The following is a 21,719-nucleotide window of genomic DNA, read 5'->3' on the forward strand; positions in this document are numbered from 1 at the left end:
CAGCTGATTGCTGGCAGTGACATCATATGCTGGTCAAGAGATCTGATGACACAGATCGTGTTCATGATTATATTTTATTTATTACTCATATAATTCCTTCAGTGCACCCAGTGGATCAACAAACACCTGATCTGAAAGTGACAAACTTGATGAGGGGGTTCTTCAGGGAGGCTCAGCCAGCAGTATGCAAGTTGTGTAAGTTCTTCACGTCATGATTTTACACACAAACGTTCAGATGATGAGGTTTCATTATGTTAAAAGGTCATGAAAATTCATTCAGACTTATCAATTTGATGTTTCTCTCCACTTAAGGTATTAGAAAGTATCAGTGATACTGGGCTCGTATTCACTTGGCATTGAATCAATACAAATACTTGAAGTATTGCCCACCAGTATGTACCAGTTGACTGCAGGAGTGTGTCTGACTGGTTGTTGGTTTCATTTATCTCTGCATTGGTCCTGTTGGACCGGCCATCTGTTCAGGGTGTTCTCCACCTCTCACCTGATAGCAGCTGGGACAGGCTCCAACCCCCAGCAACCCTGAACTGGATGAAGCAGCTACAGAGAACAACAACTGCAATGCTTGGCCAAGCAGGGGCCATGTTAACACTCTCTCTGTTCTCTCTGTGTTATTTACTATAACATGACTTGAAAGAAGCGTCAATCTGAAATACTTAACATTCTGTAAATGTGGAGGTTAAACTGCAAAGCATTCTGGGATTTTTCTGTCATGCTCAGTTTTATGTCAGTAGTTTCCCTCAGCTGCCAGCTCATCACTGACCCTTGGCTTACATGTTTGATGGATGACTTTTTAGTTCTATTTTAGCTTAGAGCGTCACTGAGAGGCCCTGGCCAGGGCGTGTGACCTTTCTCTGAGTATGTCTTGTCAGAAAAGATGCATCAGAATGAGAGGTGAATAAATCACTGAGATTATTTGAGCGTGTAGAGTTATCACCAGAGGAGGAGGAGGAAACGGAACCTACCACCACCAGAGGTCTGTCATTAAGTGATACAGTTGGAAATACATGAAAAATATTTTGGGTTTTTTTTTTCATGGAACAGTTTCAGTCCCAAACACTTTGCTGTAGCTGTGAAGTCAGCTAAGGTCTCATATTTGAACACAGTCATTAGACATGCCATGGCTACAATCTACCTTTAATGTCCCAGCCTGAACCCTATAGGATCCAAAATTGTTAAGAAAAGTAGAATTTTTTTAATGTGACAGATTGGTGGAGCAGGGGTAAGAGGGTCGGTTTAAGTCCAGGATGTTTTTTCAAAGGCCCTGGATCTCTTTTAGACTTTGTATTTTGTTTTGTTTTAATCTTGTTAATTTTTTAGTGTTGAAAAATACAACATTGTATAGAATTACAATATTTGTTAAAAGTAACAAAAAGGGGACAAAAGCATGCAGTAACTACCCCCTAAACTTGGTCTAGCCCAAACCTGTCTCAGCCCTTCGCCCATGCGTTTGTGTGGGTGTGTTGGTCTCTAGTCCCTAAGCTTTAATGCTAAGACTGGTGTGTCGTCCACCCTGTATCAACTCCCACCAGCTCATTCATTTACAGAGGAGAGTGTATCATATCAGACTTTCAAATGATGTGATATTTATCTGATAGGTAAAAGCATCATGTGTTATTAAACCTGTCATGAATGATGATGGCTCGTCCTCATTATTTTTCTCTCGTAACTTTTGCTAACCCATGCTGGCAGTCAGATGTTATGTTATTGTGTGGTGAGCACTATGTGAGTGTTTCTACAAGCTGAATGAACACATTTAGTGACAGAGTGTGATAATATGGTGAGTAGTTTGGTTTATGAAACAAGTACAGTGATGGACTAAGTCCAATGAATGTAATTAGTCTTGATTATTCATTCATTATCCTCACCACTTATTCCGACGAAGGGTCGCAGGGAAGCTGGAGCCTATCCCGGCAGTCGTTTGGGCAAAAGGCGCTGGACATCTCACCAGTCCATCACAGTAAGTCTTGATTATTCATTCATTCATTCATTTTCCAAACCGCTTATTCCAATTCAGGGTCGCGGGGAAGCTGGAGCCTATCCCAGCAGGCTTTGGGCGACAGGCAGGGTACACCCTGGACAGCTCGCCAGTCCATCGCAGGGCCACACACATGCTCACACTCACTCCTAGGGGCAATTTAGAGTGACCAATTAACCTAACATGCATGTCTTTGGATGGTGGGAGGAAGCCGGAGTACCCGGAGAGAACCCACGCATACACGGGGAGAACATGCAAACTCCACACAGAAAGGCCACTGACCAAAGACTGATTAGTCTTAAGTATATATATTGCAGAATCGCACATGTCTATTGCACAAATCCACCAAACTTGTGACATCTGTGGCATCATGCTGTGTGATAAAACTGTACATTTTAGAGTGGTCTTTTACTGTTGCCAGCCTAATGCCAGGCGGACACTGTGCGATCGGGCCTTCGCAGTGGCAGGGCCCAAACTCTGGAACTCTCTGCCTCTGGAGTTACGCTCCATCATGGACCTGCCTCTGTTTAAGGCCAGGCTAAAGACTCATCTGTTTAGATCAGCCTTTGGCTGTTGAGATTTTTACATGCGAATGAACTGCTATTTTATATTTTTACTTGTTTTTTATCTTTGTTCAGCACTTTGGTCAACTAAGGTTGTTGTAAAGCGCTTTATAAATAAAATTTGATTTGATTTTGATTTGATTTTGATTTTAGAAATCTGACTGTCGGGGAAATGCTCCCACTGCACGACCGGGTTTGTCCCTCGTACTCTATTTGACCCTACGACATGTGTACTCATACTGTACGACTCCTGTCAGCCACCATTATTGACAACCACGACCAGTTGTCGGCGTCAGTCGGTGTGTGACGGCATGACATGCTCGAGTGTGAACAACGAAAAACAAAGGTTCCTAGTTCCTATGACAACCACAGCATGCCTGACAACAAGATGGCGAGCAGGCAGCAAGTTGTTGCATTTGTGTGTGCTGTCTTGTGTGCTGAAACGAACAAACAAAAGAAAACCTCGTGTTCTCTCCATAGCTCTACTTATCTCTCTTCTAGCAGCTGTGTCCACCGCACATGTCTGAAGTTGGGGTTGCCTGTCATTGTTTAAAGCTCCACCGGTGTCTTCTGCGCAAGTGCGAACGTAGAATCGTGACGTAACACCACTCACACTGTACGAGCGACGGCGAAAATTACTGACATGCCAGAAGTTTGATCGGGAGGTCGCAGCATCATCGTTAGAACGTAGCAGCAATTAATCCTTCCTCGTGAGTGTTCTCACACTGTACGGCTTACGACCTCCCGACCGGACATCCCGACGCTACGATGTTTCTACGATGACGCAGCGTGGCCTGCGACAGCAAAATTGTGGTGAAATCTGCTCGAAATCGCACAGTGTCCGCCCAGCGTAAGGCACACCTGGGCAATAATCCGCATTTTGATATGCCACACCTGTGAGGCTGAGATTATCTCAGCAGAAATGCTCACTAACAGATTTAGGCCTTGTCAACACGTAGCAGAGTGTCTCCGATTTGACCGGTCATCCACACAAAAACGATTCTATTAAAAACCTCGGACCAAAGTGAAGATTTGCAAATAGTCCGTTTGCACGTCTGCATGTAACCGGCGTTTAGGTTTTGAAACGTCACTGCCATGTTTGTTATCTGTGACAAAAAATATCATGAAGTCACATGTGTAAGCTTTGTTTTCAACAGCATGGACGTCCTTAAAACTTAGCATTATCAGTTGTCCAGGCGCTTTGTGTTTGTTTGTTTTTACACTGCCACATAGATAATCAAAGACAAAGGACGAGAATAAGGACAGATATTTTCCGCCACACAACCATATCACATCAGAGGCATGTTGTGTTTTGTGGAAGTGATGTCACAAAGCTATTCTGATTGGATAGGAAGTTGCTACTTTAACATGCAGTTATTGTAGCTGAGACCTTAACACTAACGAATTCTGTAATATCTTTAAATGCTTTTAGATGATGGAGACATCGAGATTTGGAAAACAGGTAGACAGATAATAACATTCCTAAACATAAATAATAAATCAATTGATTTTGTCTTTAATTACTTTAATCACAACACCTCATAGTGGTTATTTTACTCAACTACAAGCTAGAAAACACTAACTAGAAGTTTATATGCAGCCTAGAACTAGAAATAATACATTTATAACTAAACATAACCTTTGTTTGCTGTTCAGCTTTTAGTATCATCATATATCATGTAGCCCAGAGTCACTGTTGGCTCATTGCTCCCTCCTGAGGCAGTGAGGAACACTACTGCAGCTTTCCTGGCATGAGGGTGAATGTGTTCACTAATGTTCAGTAAGACCAAGGACATGCAGGAAATGTATCTCTCTCTGTCACTGTCTCTCTCTTTCACACACACACACACACACACACACACACACACACACACACACACACACACATTCTCTCATTCCTTACCCCAGCCTTGAACCACCACAACTGAATAAACCCTAATTCTAACCCCGAACCTAGAACCTTAAAAAACCTTGTTACCTCTGGTTTACTCAATTGTTGTGAAGTCATGTTTTGGCTCCCATCATGAATGAAAAATACACAGAGACACACACACACACACATACAATGCAGGCGTTACTCTTTAAGATTATTTTATTGCTTTATGCACCTAAATAGATGTGTCCATTGAAAACGCTGTCAAACCTCACATACTCCCCATTAGACCTCTTCAAATTTGACCTTTTTCATCAAACATATACAAACTGATATTATTCCCATTCTCCAAGGTCTAAATAAACTAAATATATAATTTATTTTGATCTTGGACCTTGGCTATACCTGCTTCATGAGCCATGTTGTTTTATTTTTGACGTTTTTCAAAAACAATGCTAAATTTGGGACATTATGTCCTTGTTTTCATTGTAGCTTCCCAGAGGTTGATGCTGTAGCACTGAAGGTTGTACCAAATGAAAGCTAATAAAATGTTCTTGCATATGGTTGTAAACACATTAACAACAGTGTAAATTTGAACTAATTTTATTTAGGTGTCAGCAAGAGAAGTGAGCCAGTTACATTTCACTCCAAGAGCATCAAGCAAAGTGAGACTCTGGGGCTACCAGGTCTGTAGCTGTGTTGAGGACAGGAGGTCCCATGCATCCCTCACGTTGGCATGGATGTTAGAGAATGCAGCCACTAGAGGGCAGTGCAGAGTTCAGCGCTCACTCCCCAGTTCTGACATCACTTTCAGACAGTAAAAAACATGGCGATGGTGGATTATGATAATGTACATTCACAGAAACAGACATAAAAAGATGTGTTTGTAGTTTTGTAAGTTCTGAAAGTCCCTCTGTTACTGTTGTTCTCTAGTTTGTCCATTGTGCTGGTCACATATGAGTTATAGACCAATCCAGTGACTGTTTTCTGTGTTGCACCATCATGTTGCACCGGTATTACTGGTGAATCCTAATGACCAATCTCCTACCGCCTGCCGCCATAGACAGTATCATGGATAGCTGTAGTGACAATGTCAGAGTCGTCCACAGGTACTGAAAAGTGGATCTAATCTGGACATCTCAAAATTAGTTAGCCATCCGTGCATTAATGTACACAATGATTCATATGGCAGAAACTCATTTTAAAAACCCAAAATAGCACATTTGCACACCCATGTAAAACATTTTTATTCAAAAAGTTGCATTTAACACTGATAGATTAATACACACAGAATTAAAATAAAACAGTTATCTGGAAAAAAAAAAACAACAACAACAAAGATCGGAGAGAATTCTACAAATAGATTTAGATCTCAGCAGCAAAATTAATTTTTCTTTCCTGAAATCAGATCAATCCTGCGACTCATGTTAGGGGGAACACAGGGAACCTTTCACACAATTGTGCTGTTTTACTTCCGTAGTCATTTCCCTCTGTGGTAACAATGCCAGGGTCAGTGCTACCCTGCCTCGCCCACTGCAACAAGTGGGAATGACTTTAACCCCCATGAACCTCCACATGATTAGGCAGGTATGGAAAATTAAGAGAAATGTATACTGATGGTACCAAAATGTGTGGATCTTTAAACATTAAATCCAAATCAGTTAAATCCAAACATTAAACTGTCTGGATCTGCATTGTGATAGGATATGAAACTGGATGAATATTCTGCACCTGCTGAACTGACTCACTACATTAAAGGTGCATACATCAGAAAAATTCATGCACTTAAATCTGGTGTATGTGACCTGAAAGCCATCCTCTGCTCTGTAAACTGTCATAAAATATACAGACCAAGAAGAGGCAAGAAATGATCCTAAACCAATTTGTTTTAAAGAAAGTATACTGTATAGAATGCTGCATCCTTTTCATCCTCTTGGTATGTGGAGATGGTTATAAATTCATCTGTGTTCTGGTTCCAGCACAGAAACTGCCTCAGTCTGCTGTCTCTGACTGTGGAAAGCTCTGAGGAAAGATTTCTCCCATGAGAACACCAGTCCTGTTGGCAGGAGTCTGACTTACAGCCAACAGTAACTTTTTCTGTTCTCATTGTTACGACTGAAGATGTCTCTGCATATTTCCTTTTCATCTTAACATCCAGTTCCATCTCTTTAGACACAGATGCTTGCAGAGCCAACCCAGAGTCAAAAACCTGACGAGGCGTTGAGCTGAAGCACAAAGTGGAGAAGATTACCTGGCTGACTTGATCTCTGTCTGTGTCTCTACACATACATCAATTTGTGTGAATTTAAGTCGTTTATTATTATGCTCTATTAGCCGATGTCTGTCATAAAGCATTAATGCTTTGTTTTTATAATGATTCCATCTTGTCCACATGGTCTGCTAACACGATTCTCCTCAACCTGCCTTCCTCCTCACTTCTCCTTAATCCCATGTTTGGTAAATCCATGTGTGAGGATGTGGTGTGCAGAAGGGAGTGTGGAGGTTCAGAGGTCCAGCTTTTTTTTTTCTTTTTTTTTTTACTTTGTGACATTTGTTCCTGGAGCTGAACATGTGCAGGACAATTTCACAATTCTTCCAGCAGTGGACAGCTGCGCGGTGAATTACATCCACTAAAGCTGCAGCTTCAGGGGGATTATGTTAACCCTGTACAGTCAGAGGTCCTCCAGGTCCACAGCCACGATCAGGATCCTAACTTCTATTGCATCTTGAATAGTGTGCTCAATTAGTTTGAAACTGATGTGAAAAAAGAACTGTTTTCATTATGGATGAGCGGAGTTAATTCAGATTATGTGGCAAAAAAAAAAAAAAAAAAAAAAAAAACTGTCTCTGTGTATTATTCAGTTCAACATAATGAGTTTTAACTTTTGACAAAGTAAACTTTTAAACAAAAATTTGGAGTCATGCCTCTGAATTTCCCACAGGTAGAGAAATCCTCATTTTGTTGTGATGTGTCTGCCTTGCCTTATTTTTAGCTCTAGTGAGGGCAAGAATATTTACTGTGAAGTTCTGAAACATAAAACCTTGAAAGTGACAGAGGGTTTACTTTCTTTTCCATATGACTGGAACCACTGAGATCTGATCTGGTCTTAATTGCTGACCACTAACTTGAAGTTGCCTACCAGCTGAGAATTGATCTCCAGCAGATCTGTAACCAGCTGCATTCTGCCAACATTCTTTGCTCATTGCTTGGTAATCAACACGAGCCAACAACAACCAGTTCTTCTTCCACTGGTCATCAAACCAGTTGTCCAAACAGAGAGAATCAAGGTAGATACATGGGACAGTGACCTGTTGGTCAGCCCTGGGACCACTGAGCTGTACATTATCACTGCAGTGTTCTGAGCTGGGATGTTTTCACAGGGAAATGAACTGAAAATAGTGTTTTTATATGCTGATAGAACTGCAAAACCTTTATGAACAGAAATACAGTTCATTAATCCCTTAAAAATCCACTGTATCTCTAGTGCGCAGAGAACTCTTACTTATATAGTCAGTAAATTCCCCGGGATGGTGGTGTGTCCTGGGTAAAGTGAGATATACATACTTTACTCTTTAGAGGATCAATGGAAGTTTTCCAGGCATGCATGTCTTCAAGGAGTACTTCAGCACTTAGTATAGATATATTTGTAGGAAAGTTGGAGAACTTAGCCCAGTTCTTTGCAACAAACATTATGGTATTAATTCTTTGTATTATAACATCGGTGATATTATGGGGTGGGAAGGGAGTAAACAAGCAAAAATGCCTGTAGCACTTCATGTAAGGACCTGCGTCCAACTGGACAGTCCACTAGCACCTTCCTACAATGTCTTCTACTGTTTGATTTCGTGCTTATGTTGTTCTCACTCATATGTAAGTCGCTTTGGATAAAATCATCTCCTAGATGACTGTAGAATAGAATAGACTGTCTTTGGACAGTGGGAGGAAGCTGGAGTACCCAGAGAGAACTAACACATACACAGGGAGAACATGCAAACTCCACACAGAAAGGTCCAAGCTGAAGATTGAACCAGTAAACGTCATGCTGTGAGGCCACAGTGCTAACCACTACGCCACCGTGCAGTCCTGTCCACCAATCAGATAGCTTAAAATGATGGTAATGTCCAATGAGGCGCAGCCAAATATCAACAAGTGAGCAGAAAGTGTGATGGCAAGTATGAAGCCACAGTCATTATGACAGCAAGTGAAAGATTCCAGATAAACAGAAATACATATCTGTTCATGTGTCTTTAAAAAACGTGATCTGAATTTATCTTAATACAATTATTGAAAACATGTCAGTTATGAAACAATAAAAAGTGTTGTTAGTTGAGAGCTTGTGCGTAGGAAACACACCGATTCAGTTGGCTTCAGATTTGTGTGTCAGGAAGAAAACGTGGTTGAGTTTCTGTTTTAAACATTAGCTCTGACACACAGTAGAAAGATCTGAAGAGTGAAAGTGAATCACTGGCATTGAGAACTGATCCAACTGGCTGACCTCTGATTCAGTTTGGAGGAATCTTTTGTTGGACCTGCTGTGAAAACATGAGAAGAACAAACAGCATGTGTGACTCCGACGGATCTCATCACTGTTTCAAACCACAGAACTTTATCTTATCAACACAGCTAAACCCCTACACCATACGTTTTCTTCCTACTCTTCATCCTCTACACACATTTGGCTTCCATAAAAATAAAAACAGCACAGAAGAAGATTCTTCTTAAAGACAGCATTTGACCTGACTGAAACACAATATGACCTTTTCCTTTTTTTTAACAGGTGAGTAAAACTGCATCTGAAGGTCGATCAGCAGTACCAGGTTTGTTTTTGATTTATTTGTCTATCAAACACTCATTTCAGAAGTAAAAACCTGATGTGTGTGTGTGTGTTTGTGGGGTGTTGTTTTCTCTGAACGTCACACCATCCGAAGGTAACTGGCTCTTTAACAAGGTATTTTTATGCATTAGGCGAGTGGCGACACGGTGTTCCGCCACAAGGACGACTTTACAAGTGACCACACATGTAGGTGTAAGGAGCGCGGCCCCGGTTTGATGAAGGGCCCTGGCCTTTTACTACTCCACTGTTTCGGCCTTTACAGCCTCTGAAAACAGAGAGGAGAGGTGGAGATGAGGATCGGGTTGACATGTGAAGTGGTTCTGGCGTCTATGTGCTGATGCTTAAGGTTTAACAGATGGACAACTGCTGCAGTTATGGATGCTGAGGTCTACAGACCTGCAATGACTTCTGCAGTTGATTAATGCAAAGACATGATGCGCATGCAACTGGTGGAGAAAAGATTGTGCACTTTGTTTGTTGCACATCAAAAACAACTCATTTTAGGTGGTTTTCTTCATGAGCCTGAAAAAGAACTTATATCTGGATGAAGATACCAAAAGTTAATGTTTGCACAAAATTCAAAACACCGGAATGTCATTTTTCCAGATAAATATCACATACATATACACACACACACACACACACACACACACACATTTATATAAATATATCCAGAACACCCCAGCAGAGAGACGTCCAGGAGGCATCCTAACCAGATGTCTTAGCCACCTCAACGGCTCCTCTCGATGCAGAGGAGCAGTGGCTCTAGTCAAGGCCCCTCCAGGATGATCAAACTTCTCACATTATCTCTGAGGAAGAGCCTAACAAAACTCATTTAGGAAACTCATTTAGATATTGATTCTTTCAATCATTATGCACAGTTTGTGGCCATAGATGAGGGTAGTGACATAGGTCAACCGGTAAATCGAGAGCATCGCTTTCTGGCTTAACTCCTTCATCACCACAACAAACTGATGAAGGTCAGATGGATGAGGATTTATCTACAACTGAGGGCCTGGATTACATTTATTAAATCATACTAGAAAGCCATTACATTTCTTTTTCTTCTCATCTGAGCCTGAAAAGTCTCAGACAATTTGAAAACAAAGGAGGATCTGCGTATTTTGTCTAAAAAAAATTTAGCCTGGAATATCTAGAAACTGAACTCCACATTAACCACCTAAATACTCTGATACAGGTGAGTTGTATTGCAGTGTTGCAGTGGCAGCTTTGTGAAAAAATATTAATATAACTAGTTGATGAGTGTTGAATGAGGACAGCTACATCTGAAGAATTATTACGGACAAATGAGGAATAGAGAAAAAGCCTTTGACAGAGAACAACTTACGATATTTTGACCTCACTCTGAATCCTGCTGCAATTTAGTCAAACCTGTCATGTTTTCAGGTTGAGTTGGTTTTCTGAAGACTGTCTGTGAATATCCGAGGCAGCAGTAGCAACAGTGCAGTAAAATGACAGCTCCAGGTGGTAGAGCAGCACTTTGGCGAGAAGAGGGGGAACAGCAACTGTTGGCCCGATGCGGGCAGATAAATAATAAAGCAACTGTGAACTGAGCACTCCTCACCAAGAACAGAGAAGAAGTGATAGAGGGGAAGAAGGGCAGCAGTGTAAACTTCTGCACTCCTGGTTTGTTACAGATTGGTCAGGGTTCGTTTCTGATGAAAACAGATGTCGCTACAAATTCCTCAACTTTAGAGCAGAAAAGAAAATGCTACCATATTGTTCATGAAATAACTCAAACCATCTGATATCAAACAGAAACACGATACTTACTTCATAAAAAGTCATTTCAGTCCAACATTCACATGTTTTTCATCTTTTAAATCTGTTATTTGAATGATGTTTATGTGGATATATATTGCTGGTTGTGCTGTGTCTGTGTGAGATGAACCCCATAAATACTTTTAACTTGACTCCCCAGTTATTTTTATCTAAAACCTCAGGAGGGCTGTGTGTGTTTGTGTGCATTTGTATGCTGGGTAAATCCAGTAAGGAACCAGTCAGGACAGGATCAAGTCCACAGCAACACACAGAGATTGTGTCTTACTGTGCACCATGCATGCATCTTGCACTGCTTTCACAGTTACTTGACTGATTAAATGAAAGTTTTAGTCATGCTGACATTTTTTTTTAAATCAAAAGCTGTGACATAAATAAGAAAGACTCTTTAGCAGCTTCTCTTTCTACCCATTAACTTACAACTTAAGAAGATCATTTTGTTGGAAAGGATCCAATCCACTAAACTTAATAACACACTATCAGAAAAAAACTTCTCTCATCTAAAGGGAACTCATGGTTAAAATCGAAGAGAAACAATGAAGACTCCAGTTTACATGTTATACTGATTGAATTTGTAAAATAGTGTATTGTAGGAAGAGTAAATTCTTCATTTTAAAACCCCTTTTTTCATGGCAACTACCAGGACCTTTATGATGACTTTCACAAAAAGCAGAACACACTATCAGAGATTTTTAAAACTGGAATAAAACTTTTGACTACAAGACATCAAAAGTAAGCCATGATTTTATGTTTTTGACTCTTAGAGTTCAGAGCTCTCACAGTGATGAAAGATACATCTCTACAATCAGCAGTCTCTGCTGTTTATATGGCATCTTGTTTGTGTGGTTTGCTTGATGTGGAGAAGTTACCACAAGCTCTAAAGTAGACAGTAATGTTCTCCTGGTTTTGTTACATGGGGTTTGAACCATGTTTGGTTTGGATGCCAGTGCTTGATCTTTTAGCTGATGCTACATCTTAGAGTCTCGGCATTTTGGGTGAGAGCAAAAATCTTCTTTTCTGCACGTATCTCATGCTGACCCCCTGTTTCTTGGTTAACTGGTGATTGTACATTTTAGCTTAAAGCAAGTGTGCACTGTTGCGTGTTTTGAATCTTAAATGTGAAAATATGTCTAATTTTGAGTATCAAAATCCCTCAAAGTGTTATTTTCAGTAATCATGGTTGGATAACCTGCTTGGGCTCCTTCAGTAAGCTTCCCTCTGATAGAACTGACAGAAGAACCGTGTGTGGCGCCATGAATCTGGACTTTGTTGAACAGTTTCTTTCTGCAGGAATGTTAACATCCCCCAGCTTGTGTGACAAATTGAATAAAGATTATGTGGTAGAAGAGTCACCTGCTCTGAGAGATTTACAGCCGATGGTTTTGTGCTCTGACTTGACTGTCGGTGGTACGAACTGCTTCAACTCTGACACGTTCCACCAAAGAGACGAATCAGGGGCGAGCAGGGGAGAACGTGAGTGCATCTGGTGTTGGGGTGTTTGTTGGTCTACAACCCCTCACCCTCTCTCATTTACCCCCTTCCAGATGCCCCATGATGACAGAGCCCCCCGCCATCCCCCCCCACCCATCCGCTGCCGCAGGACACTTGGCACTGATGTGAGCTGTCGGTGCTCCCTGAGGCCGGAGCGTGCCAGGCAACAGCTGCAGAGCTCAGGGTCTCTTCACATGACAAACCCCCTACCTCCCAAAAAAACTGCATCACTCCGCAAACCCCCTCAACAACACTCCATCTACACCAAGCCACGTGGGGGAAAGGCCTCCTCAATGCAGGCATTGTTGTGCTCGGGGCCAGCTAAGCCCTGCATATAAGTGGAATGAAACTCCCTCATGGCACACACGCACACAGCAGTGGTCATTGGTGTGGTGGTGTGTTAACACAAAGCTGAAGATGATGGACTGTACTTTGGTAACTCAGCAGCTGTTTGCTCTTTGGACACTAAAGAGAGAAAATCCCAAAGATCTGCAGAGAAGAAGAACTAACAGCAAAACAATGATAGTTTGTCTCAGGCCGATGTTGAACTTTTTTTTTTTTTTTTTTTTAGACTAGAAATTCTTTTTTTTTCATACAGTAATAGTAGATTAAAGAAACATAAAATGGCCTCACGTCTGGATGAGATGGCAGAAGGAAAAGGAGCAAACTCCTTTAGTATTCTTCAGTGGAAGATACATATTTTTCTATACACATGTCCACAGTCCATAAACGCAACATAACAGTGAGACTGCTCCCTCTAAAACAGCATCCACTTCGAATACAGAGTAGTGAAATAGTTTTTCCCATTGAAAAAATCCAAACATGCAACTCTTGTGTGATGGGCATTACTGATGCAGATATGCTGAAGAAGATATGCTGCTGGATCTGCCTGCGGTTTCAGCTGATTATTTTTTAGGGGGATATGTTCTTAGATTTCTTTTTTTAATTTAGCTTTGTTCACTGAATCAGAAAAAGGTTTTGAATGAATAAATCACAGCAATCCTAGCTTTCCAGAGGTCTGTTGTATGGGCATCAGCTTATAGACAACCCTATCTGGCACATAGGACATTGCAAGATGATCAGTTAACGGTTTGTTTGTGTCAGATTCATGGTCTAAAATTGTACATCTTAGTAAACAAGGTCCAAATAATTCTACTATAAAGGGTGTAGTTACAAGATTTGACTGGTCAGTATGTAATATCAGGGACATTCCTTTGTAAAGGCTTGGTGGAGGTTACCAGCTGAATTCTTTTCAGGGGTGGGAGTGAAAAAGAGTCCATGACATGTCATGTTGCATGTCACGTAACACAGGTTTCACACACAGCCGTGGGCTGCATCGGCGGTGTATTTAAAGGTCTGAAGTTAGAAACCCAATATTTAAAGCAGAAACTAATCTGTTGATGATTTTCCTAAAAACTGCTTCAGGACTTTTTTATGTACTCTGTGCTGTTTTCTGATTAATGGATGAGGAGGTTATTAGGAACATGTATTTAAGTCCTGTAATGTAATAAATCATGTTATATTTGAAGTATAATTTATGAGGCCAAATTCTAAAATATAAATCAATATTTGACCCACTTGGCAGATTAGGTATGGGACACTGATAAAGTATTTAAATTTCATTCCATATTATTCAAATTGTTCTGGAGCTACTTCCCCCACACTGGAGAAGTAGCTCCAACAGATACCTGGTGAAACATCAGACATCTCTGTACAGAAAAGCTCAGTCCTAGGAACAGCTAAGATACTGCATAGGACCCTCGAGCTTCCAGGAGAACCTGAGAGAGAGAGAGAGAACCCGAGCCTGATAGATGAACAGCCACCTGCCTTGGGAGATGGGGGGGGGGGGGGGGGGGGGGGGGGGGTAGTACAAATCCTTCTTTTTTTTTCTTTTTTAAGCAGGTTGTTTTAATATTTTTATTCCTTTTTTTTTTTTTTTTTTTTTTACATCATTCATTTATTTATTTTTTGGATAGGTTTATTTGCTTTCACTTCATCATATAAAACCTTTCATTTTCACTGGGGAATCTGATGCATTAATCTTCCAAAACTTATAAACTAAGCAAACTAATAGTTGATTCTTGTGCAGTAATCCAAAATACAAACTCAGTCATGGTACGGAAACAGTGAGGTCCAATCCAGACGGATTTGTGTGTGTGTGTGTGTGTGTGTATGTGTGTGTGAGAGGAATTTCAGGTCTTTGTAGCATCACTGAGGATCAGGTAATAGTGTGGTCTTAGTGCTAGAACTGATAGTAAATTCCAAAGTGTTAAATGGCTTCACTGACACACACATCGTTCTGAAAAGCCTCAGTCAGGAATGTGCTGGTGTTGGGATTTAGTGGGAGGTCAAAGTTCTCCTGAACTTCATGACCAAGATCATAAAAATGATGAGAGCATTTAGTGTCTTAAAACCAGATTTGTTGCTGCACAATGAATGCTAGCTTTATCTTCCTTCATTTCTGCTCTCACCTAGAAAGTCAGATGTTGACTTCACATTTTTTTATTTATTATTATTGTTATGATTAGAACATATTTTTTCTATATGGTTCTAAATTTGTTTGAAAGGCAGGGACCTGCTAAGAACTACTATGTTGGATTCTTTTGCACCTTTTCAACACCAGAGTCAGAAAGGAGTTCCTGTGCTCCAGAAAACATCCCATCTTGTTCCAAAATCTAAAAAACAATCTACCCTCTAAAGCACTGGCCAGTTTCTCTAACATCTCACATCAGGAAAGTCCTGCTCACCTCAATAAGCAGTCTGCTTATTATAATGGCCAATAAGCTGAAGATGCCATCATCTACCTGCTTCGGACCCATTCAGGCAGCACTGGGAGGATCATGTTCTTTTATTTCTCAAATGTTTTTAACACAGATCAGCTGCTCTGCCAGGATGATGTCCACTAGCATGAATAATAACCTGTACCTTCATGTGTTGCACCTACCTGAAAAAGCCTCTGACTGAACACACCTTGTTTCCTTTCTATGTTGTGTAGAGCAGTGATTCTCATACTGGGGGTTGGAATCCCTTGGGGGTCTTGAATTCATTTCAGAAGGTCACTAGATAATTGTAAAATCATAAATGTAGAACTTATTATAAGTTCTACATTTATCAAATCAAACTGGGATTTTTATCATGGCTGTTAACACTAAACCAATGTGAGGAGATAATCTGAATGCAAAACCTTCATTTTTTTTTAACACATTAATGCAGAAATAACAAAGTTAGAAGATGTTTTTAAAAATCTGAACTTGTTATTACCTCCTTAAGACAAGCAGATTTTAGGCATGTAGGTGTCTTTTCACAGCAGTGAACCAAATAAAAATAAAAAAAAAACACTTCTTCCTCCTTATTCATGAAGATTCTGACATTTTTCTAGTTTTATGTGTAGAGGATGCTGCAAAATGGCCCATTTTATATATCACACAATTAACCAGTTTATCTTTGCATGAGGTCAAAAGTCACGCGCATCAACAGCAATATTTGCTATCTTGGGGTTTCTGGCTGGCAAAGTTTGATAAGCACTGGCATAGAGGATGTGAAGACTCGTCCATCATGTTCAACAGCCTGTGCAGTATTTTTCTACTGGATGAGCTTCAGATCAGTCTCCAAAACTAGAACTTCTGGATCAGGTTGTTCAGTTTCTTCTTCTCCAAGGATGTGAACAGGGGTTTGTTTACTCCTGCTCCTACTGATGTTGATATCCCATTGTGTATGTTCAAGATGTGGTGATTGTTTCTGCACCTTCTCACAAACTGACTAACCAGTTCTCTGTACTCAGCTTCTTGTCCATCTCTGATACACTCCACAAATGCTGTGTAATCAGTTTTCAGAGTTGGAAGCCGTTTCAGAAACATAACCTTTCAGTCAGCTTGTTATGTAGTCATAAGTAGACTAGTTTAGTTAACTCGACAGTTAGTAACCCTGCAGGTAATAGGGATGGGAAAATTGAATCAAAAAATCGAAAATCTGGATTTTTTTGCTTCACAATTTTAAAATCCATATTTTGTTAAAAAAAAATCGATTTTTTTTTCAAACAAAAATAATCCATTATAAAATTTTTGTCATTTTTAATGTTTTTATTGATCTTTTTACTTGTCTTCTTGGGCATTATAGCAGCAGAATGATGGTCTGGCTACTGTGTCTAATTGAAATCAAGAAAAATAATGACCAAAAACAAGTTTTATACATTTATTTTGTTTTTAATCTACAAAAATCAGCAATATCGAAGAATTGTGAGAATCACAATTTAAATCGAAAAAAATTGGAAAGGAATCGAATTGGGACAAAAGCGTATCGTTGCCAGAACGGGTAATGTATCTGTCGAGTTACGAAAGGTTTTACCAGTTCACTAATGGCCATATATTTTTGGACATGTTCATTGGTATGTGAATAAGTATAATTGGTCACTGACAGTTTAATGAATTTGTAAGACTAATAAACTGAGATTTCAGTAAATTATACAGCATTTAGTCTGTTTATCAGTCACATTTAAACGACTACTGAGAGATATATTTTTCCACATTATCAGATATTTCATTCACAACAGAAAATGTAATTTGTTCAATTAAAATGCATTTCTTTGCTGTTCTTTCAACGAATGCCTGACTGTTAGTCGTTCCTGTTTACACCAGTGGAAAACGACTCATCTCTTCAATGTCCATAAAGTCACATTTTGGTCTTTAGCCATGTCATATGATCTTCATCAGACTGCTGAGTTGACAGGGAATTGCAGATGATCGGATTTCCATACAGACTTCTCTCCCATAAAAGTCAAGGTTCAAAGTTCATTCTTGACCTTCGGACAACAGCTGACTAAACTGGTCTCAACTCAACACCCAGTTAGTTGAATGGTTGAATGTTGAACCTCAGAACTAAGTGATTAACTGTGTTAGACAATAATTTACTAATATATGGAAAAAACCTGTATTCACATACACAATGTTAGTTCTTTTCATTTAATAATTCCATTATTATTATTATTATTATTATTATTATTATTATTATTTTTATTATTATTATTATTGTTATTACCATTATTGTTGTTTATGTAATAAATGGGCAGATTGCTTCACAATTTTTAAATCCATATTTTGTTTAAAAAAAACGATTTTTTTTTTCTTTCCAACAAATAAAAATAATCCTTTATAAAATTTTTGTCATTTTTATTGTTTTTGTTGATCTTTTTACTTGTCTTCTTGGGCATTATAGCAGCAGAATGATGGTCTGGCTACTGTGTTGTTGTTTTTTTTCTAATTGAAATCAAGAAAAATAATGAGCAAAAACAAGTTTTATACATTTATTTTGTTTTTAATCTACAAAAATCAGCAATATTGAAGAATTGTCAGAATCACAATTTAAATCGAATTCGGCACCCAAAAAATTGGAAAAGAATCGAATCGGGACAAAAGCGCATCGTCGCAGCCCTAACAGGTAATGTATCTGCATTTTTAAATAAATCACTGAAACAAATTCGGACCTGCTCAAAATTATCAAATTTTTATCATTTTTAAGATCTGAACGCATTTGTCTCATGTTTGGTCTGAACACACTCTTAGATCAGCGAATAAGATAGCTGCAGATCTTTCTCATATACCTGCACAATGAATATCAGTGTTTTCCATCCAGCAGGCTCGTCGTCTGTAGAGGAAATAAGCATAAATATTCATTTATCCCATACTTCATCACACAATCGGTAACATTGTGCTATCTTTCCCATTTTGTCTAGAAGTTCCAATGGACTTTAATTGGTACACATTTTAAAAATGTGTTTTTATGGATTTTATGTCCTTGCTCTGTGTATTTATGGACTATTTGTTCCTGTTGAGTATGACTGTAGGTTGATTTTAATTTAACTATTGTTGATTCTCTACTGTAGTACAATTTTCCATGCAAGCAAACAATAAAGTCCTATCTTATCTTAACTTAAATTCTATTTTTATTTCTTTGAATTGTTGATTTATTAATTACAAAACAAACAAAAACACAAAAAAAATTCTTTTATGTATAATAAATATTGGGAGGAAGAGTGTTTAGTTGTGAATAGCAGCAAAATTTACTCAGTATGTTTTATGTATACTGAGATACTCCCTCTGAGGACTGTTGTGGCGAAACTGTACATGTACCAGTTGCACGATTGTAATTTTAGGCAGATGCAGAAAATTCTGGTATTTCTGTCAGTTGAAAAACAGAAGACCAACAAGAGGCCCAAAGATTTTGTGTGTCCATGTGTGTGTATGTGCAGTAGTGTAGTCAAGGGTATACGCAGGTATATGCAGGTATACCCACTTCTTTTTCAGTCAGGACTGAGTATACCAACTTCTACACCCCCTCTTATGCTGTTTGTACGATTACAAAGTTCTCTATACATGTAGCTACGTTGCCCAGCAGCTCAGATAAGGTTACCTATGCTACACTGGTACAGTTAGCCATCAGCTGCGTTAACTTTAGCCTGAACATAGACATAATAAAGACATATGTATTTATGTCTATGAGCATGTCTCTCACTTGTCTGTGTGCCAGTAGTGGTTTATTCTTTTCATAACTCTTCCTTCCTGAAACCGAAGAACATAAATTATGTGACAAATATACAGATCAATTTTTGGGGTGAATTAAATAGAGGGGGGCTACTTTTCTGTTTTCTTATTTTTAAAAAAAAAAAAAAAAAAAAGGTGAAAAATTGAGAGTATATCTACTTCTTGAGGGACCACTACACCACTGTGTATGTGTATTTGAAAAAAATATTCCCATAAGCATTTAATCAACGTTTTATTGTCAGAAAGTATCTGTTTAACAAGTTGCATGTTGCATCTTTCTACACTAGAGGGCGCTGTTGATTTCGTGATGAGAAATAAATGTACGTCTGTTCTCTGAGGCCCAGTTAAATGTGGTTGTGTCAGGAAAGGCATGCAGTGTAAAAACATGTGCCATTTCACCACAGTGATGATTTGTTGAAGCAACCTAAAAGGGACAGGGCCAAAAGGAAACAACAACATCAACAACTGAGCTTTGTAAACATTTGTTGCATTCTGTATGATTACTCACTGAGACAGACAGGCTCAAATCCTGGATGATCCACCATGCATATCAGTTCACTGGATACTTCCTCCATTCAGGCAACAACCTATCAGTGGTATTTAATTTATTATACAGAAATGACTGAAGAATAGATCATGTTCGTTAATACATAGATTAAGTTAAAACTTTAGAACAGTTAACACAGGCATGCATAAATTGGATAAACATTAGTTAAGAATACAACACATGTCATAAGCATTTTTGAGAGCATCAATCAAACTTATGCAGAAGGTAAAGTGTTGCAAAAGGAGAAAGGTTGCAAATACTATAATTCTACTATTTGATAAATGAAACTCCAAACAATAAATTGAAATTCTATAAGCTTTTTGTACACGACAATCATCGAGACCAACACAAAATAAGATACACTTAATAAAATTATGCACATCGTTAACTGTGTACAGAAACAGTGAGTATAATTTTATAGGTGTTGGAAAGTTTTTAACACCACAGCTAATCTGCGCTATACATTGTAGTAGTTGGTATTAATGGAGAGGATGTAAATATTGTGGTAACACAGCATTGCAATGCATTTGAACAGGTTTTGTCCTCTTCATTCTCCTGCTCTGGGTCAGACTCTGGCTCGAACATGTCAGGCTGGATGGACACGTTTTCCGTAGCTGACATCTCGAATGAACTTGCCAAAAAAAAAAAAAAAAAAAAAAAAAAAAAAAATCTCTGCTGGTAGATAATCGTATTGCTGCTAATAAACTACAATCATGGCCGAACTGGGTGGAGTCAAAGTCTTGGCTACCTGGAGGGAGGCGGGGCATGAAATGTCTCATTCACATTTAAAGAGACAGCACCAAAACAAGTCGCTCTGAAGACGTCTCTCCGAAAAGGGGTTAAGGTATGTGTGGAGCAAGAAAAATCTGGAATTCAGACCAAAGCATTGCGGTTCTACTTTATGTAGACCATAACTGAATAATTTACATGTGAAAAAGTATTTAAAAGCACAATGTGTACACTTTAATGAGAATTATGACATTCCATTTGCAGAGCCAAATTAAAAGTGCACAGGCCCCTGGGTCCAGAGTGCTCCAGGGGCCCCAATCCACAGCATATTGTAAAAATTGTGAATGATATACTGTGAAAATACTTTTCTAACATCTCTCAGCTAGTGTTACCAATAGCAGTACACTAGACACTGTGGTGTAACTATCTGTTTCATGTCCAAACTGCTGATGTATACCCTACGTGGGTCCCACATGGGCCTGTGCCCATAATGCCCACTGGATAATCCGGCCATGTCCATTCAGACTGTGGTAAAAACAAGCAAACGAATATGATGTGACATAAACTAATAGTTTGTGTCACTCATAAAGTAATATTTTCTTGAACAACTCCTTTGAAGCAGTCACTGCAATCAAGTTTTTTTTCTGTAACTCTGACTTATGCACCTGTCAGCTACTTTGATGCACTGCTTATCAGCAAAGTGGCCTCATTTGTCAAGTTTTTTTTTTCTTTAATCATTTTTAATTTGTCTATGCACATGTGTACATGTGCGTGAGTACATGCATATGTGTGCGTGTATATATATGTATGTTTTTTTCTCTCTCTCTAGAGAATAGGTGTTATGTTTTTTTCTTCTCTCTTCTCTTTCAATCTTTTTTTGATCCTCTCCAGTCTGGTCCAGCAGTACTACACAAACTCTGAATACAAACAATTATGCAAAATAAAAATAAAAATAAATTAAGAATCCAGAATATCAAGGGGATCGCATCTCTAAAGCTCCCTTTGACAAAGTAAATTTGCTCAGCAGAACACAGCATCCAGACCATCATTCTGTTTAATGTTAATTAAGACCATTTAATGTTCAGGGAATAAATTTAAGGACAATTGTATATGTATCTATTTGTGTGTGTGTGTTTGGGGGGTATCAGAACAGTGTTTCATGGTGGGTCCCAGTCATACACTATCTTTTAAATAAATACGCTTGGTCTTGGACAGATTTAGCTGAAGGTGATGATCCTCCATGCCGATTTTCAAAAAGACAATTGTGTCATCAGGTGGGAAAAAAATGAAAAGCTGAGTCATCGGTGTAGTGGTAGGAGAAACTATGAGAACCAAAGACTGCACCATTG

Source organism: Telmatherina bonti (genome assembly GCF_933228915.1).
Source record: "Telmatherina bonti genome assembly, chromosome: 2".
Classification (NCBI taxonomy): Eukaryota; Metazoa; Chordata; class Actinopteri; order Atheriniformes; family Telmatherinidae; genus Telmatherina; species Telmatherina bonti.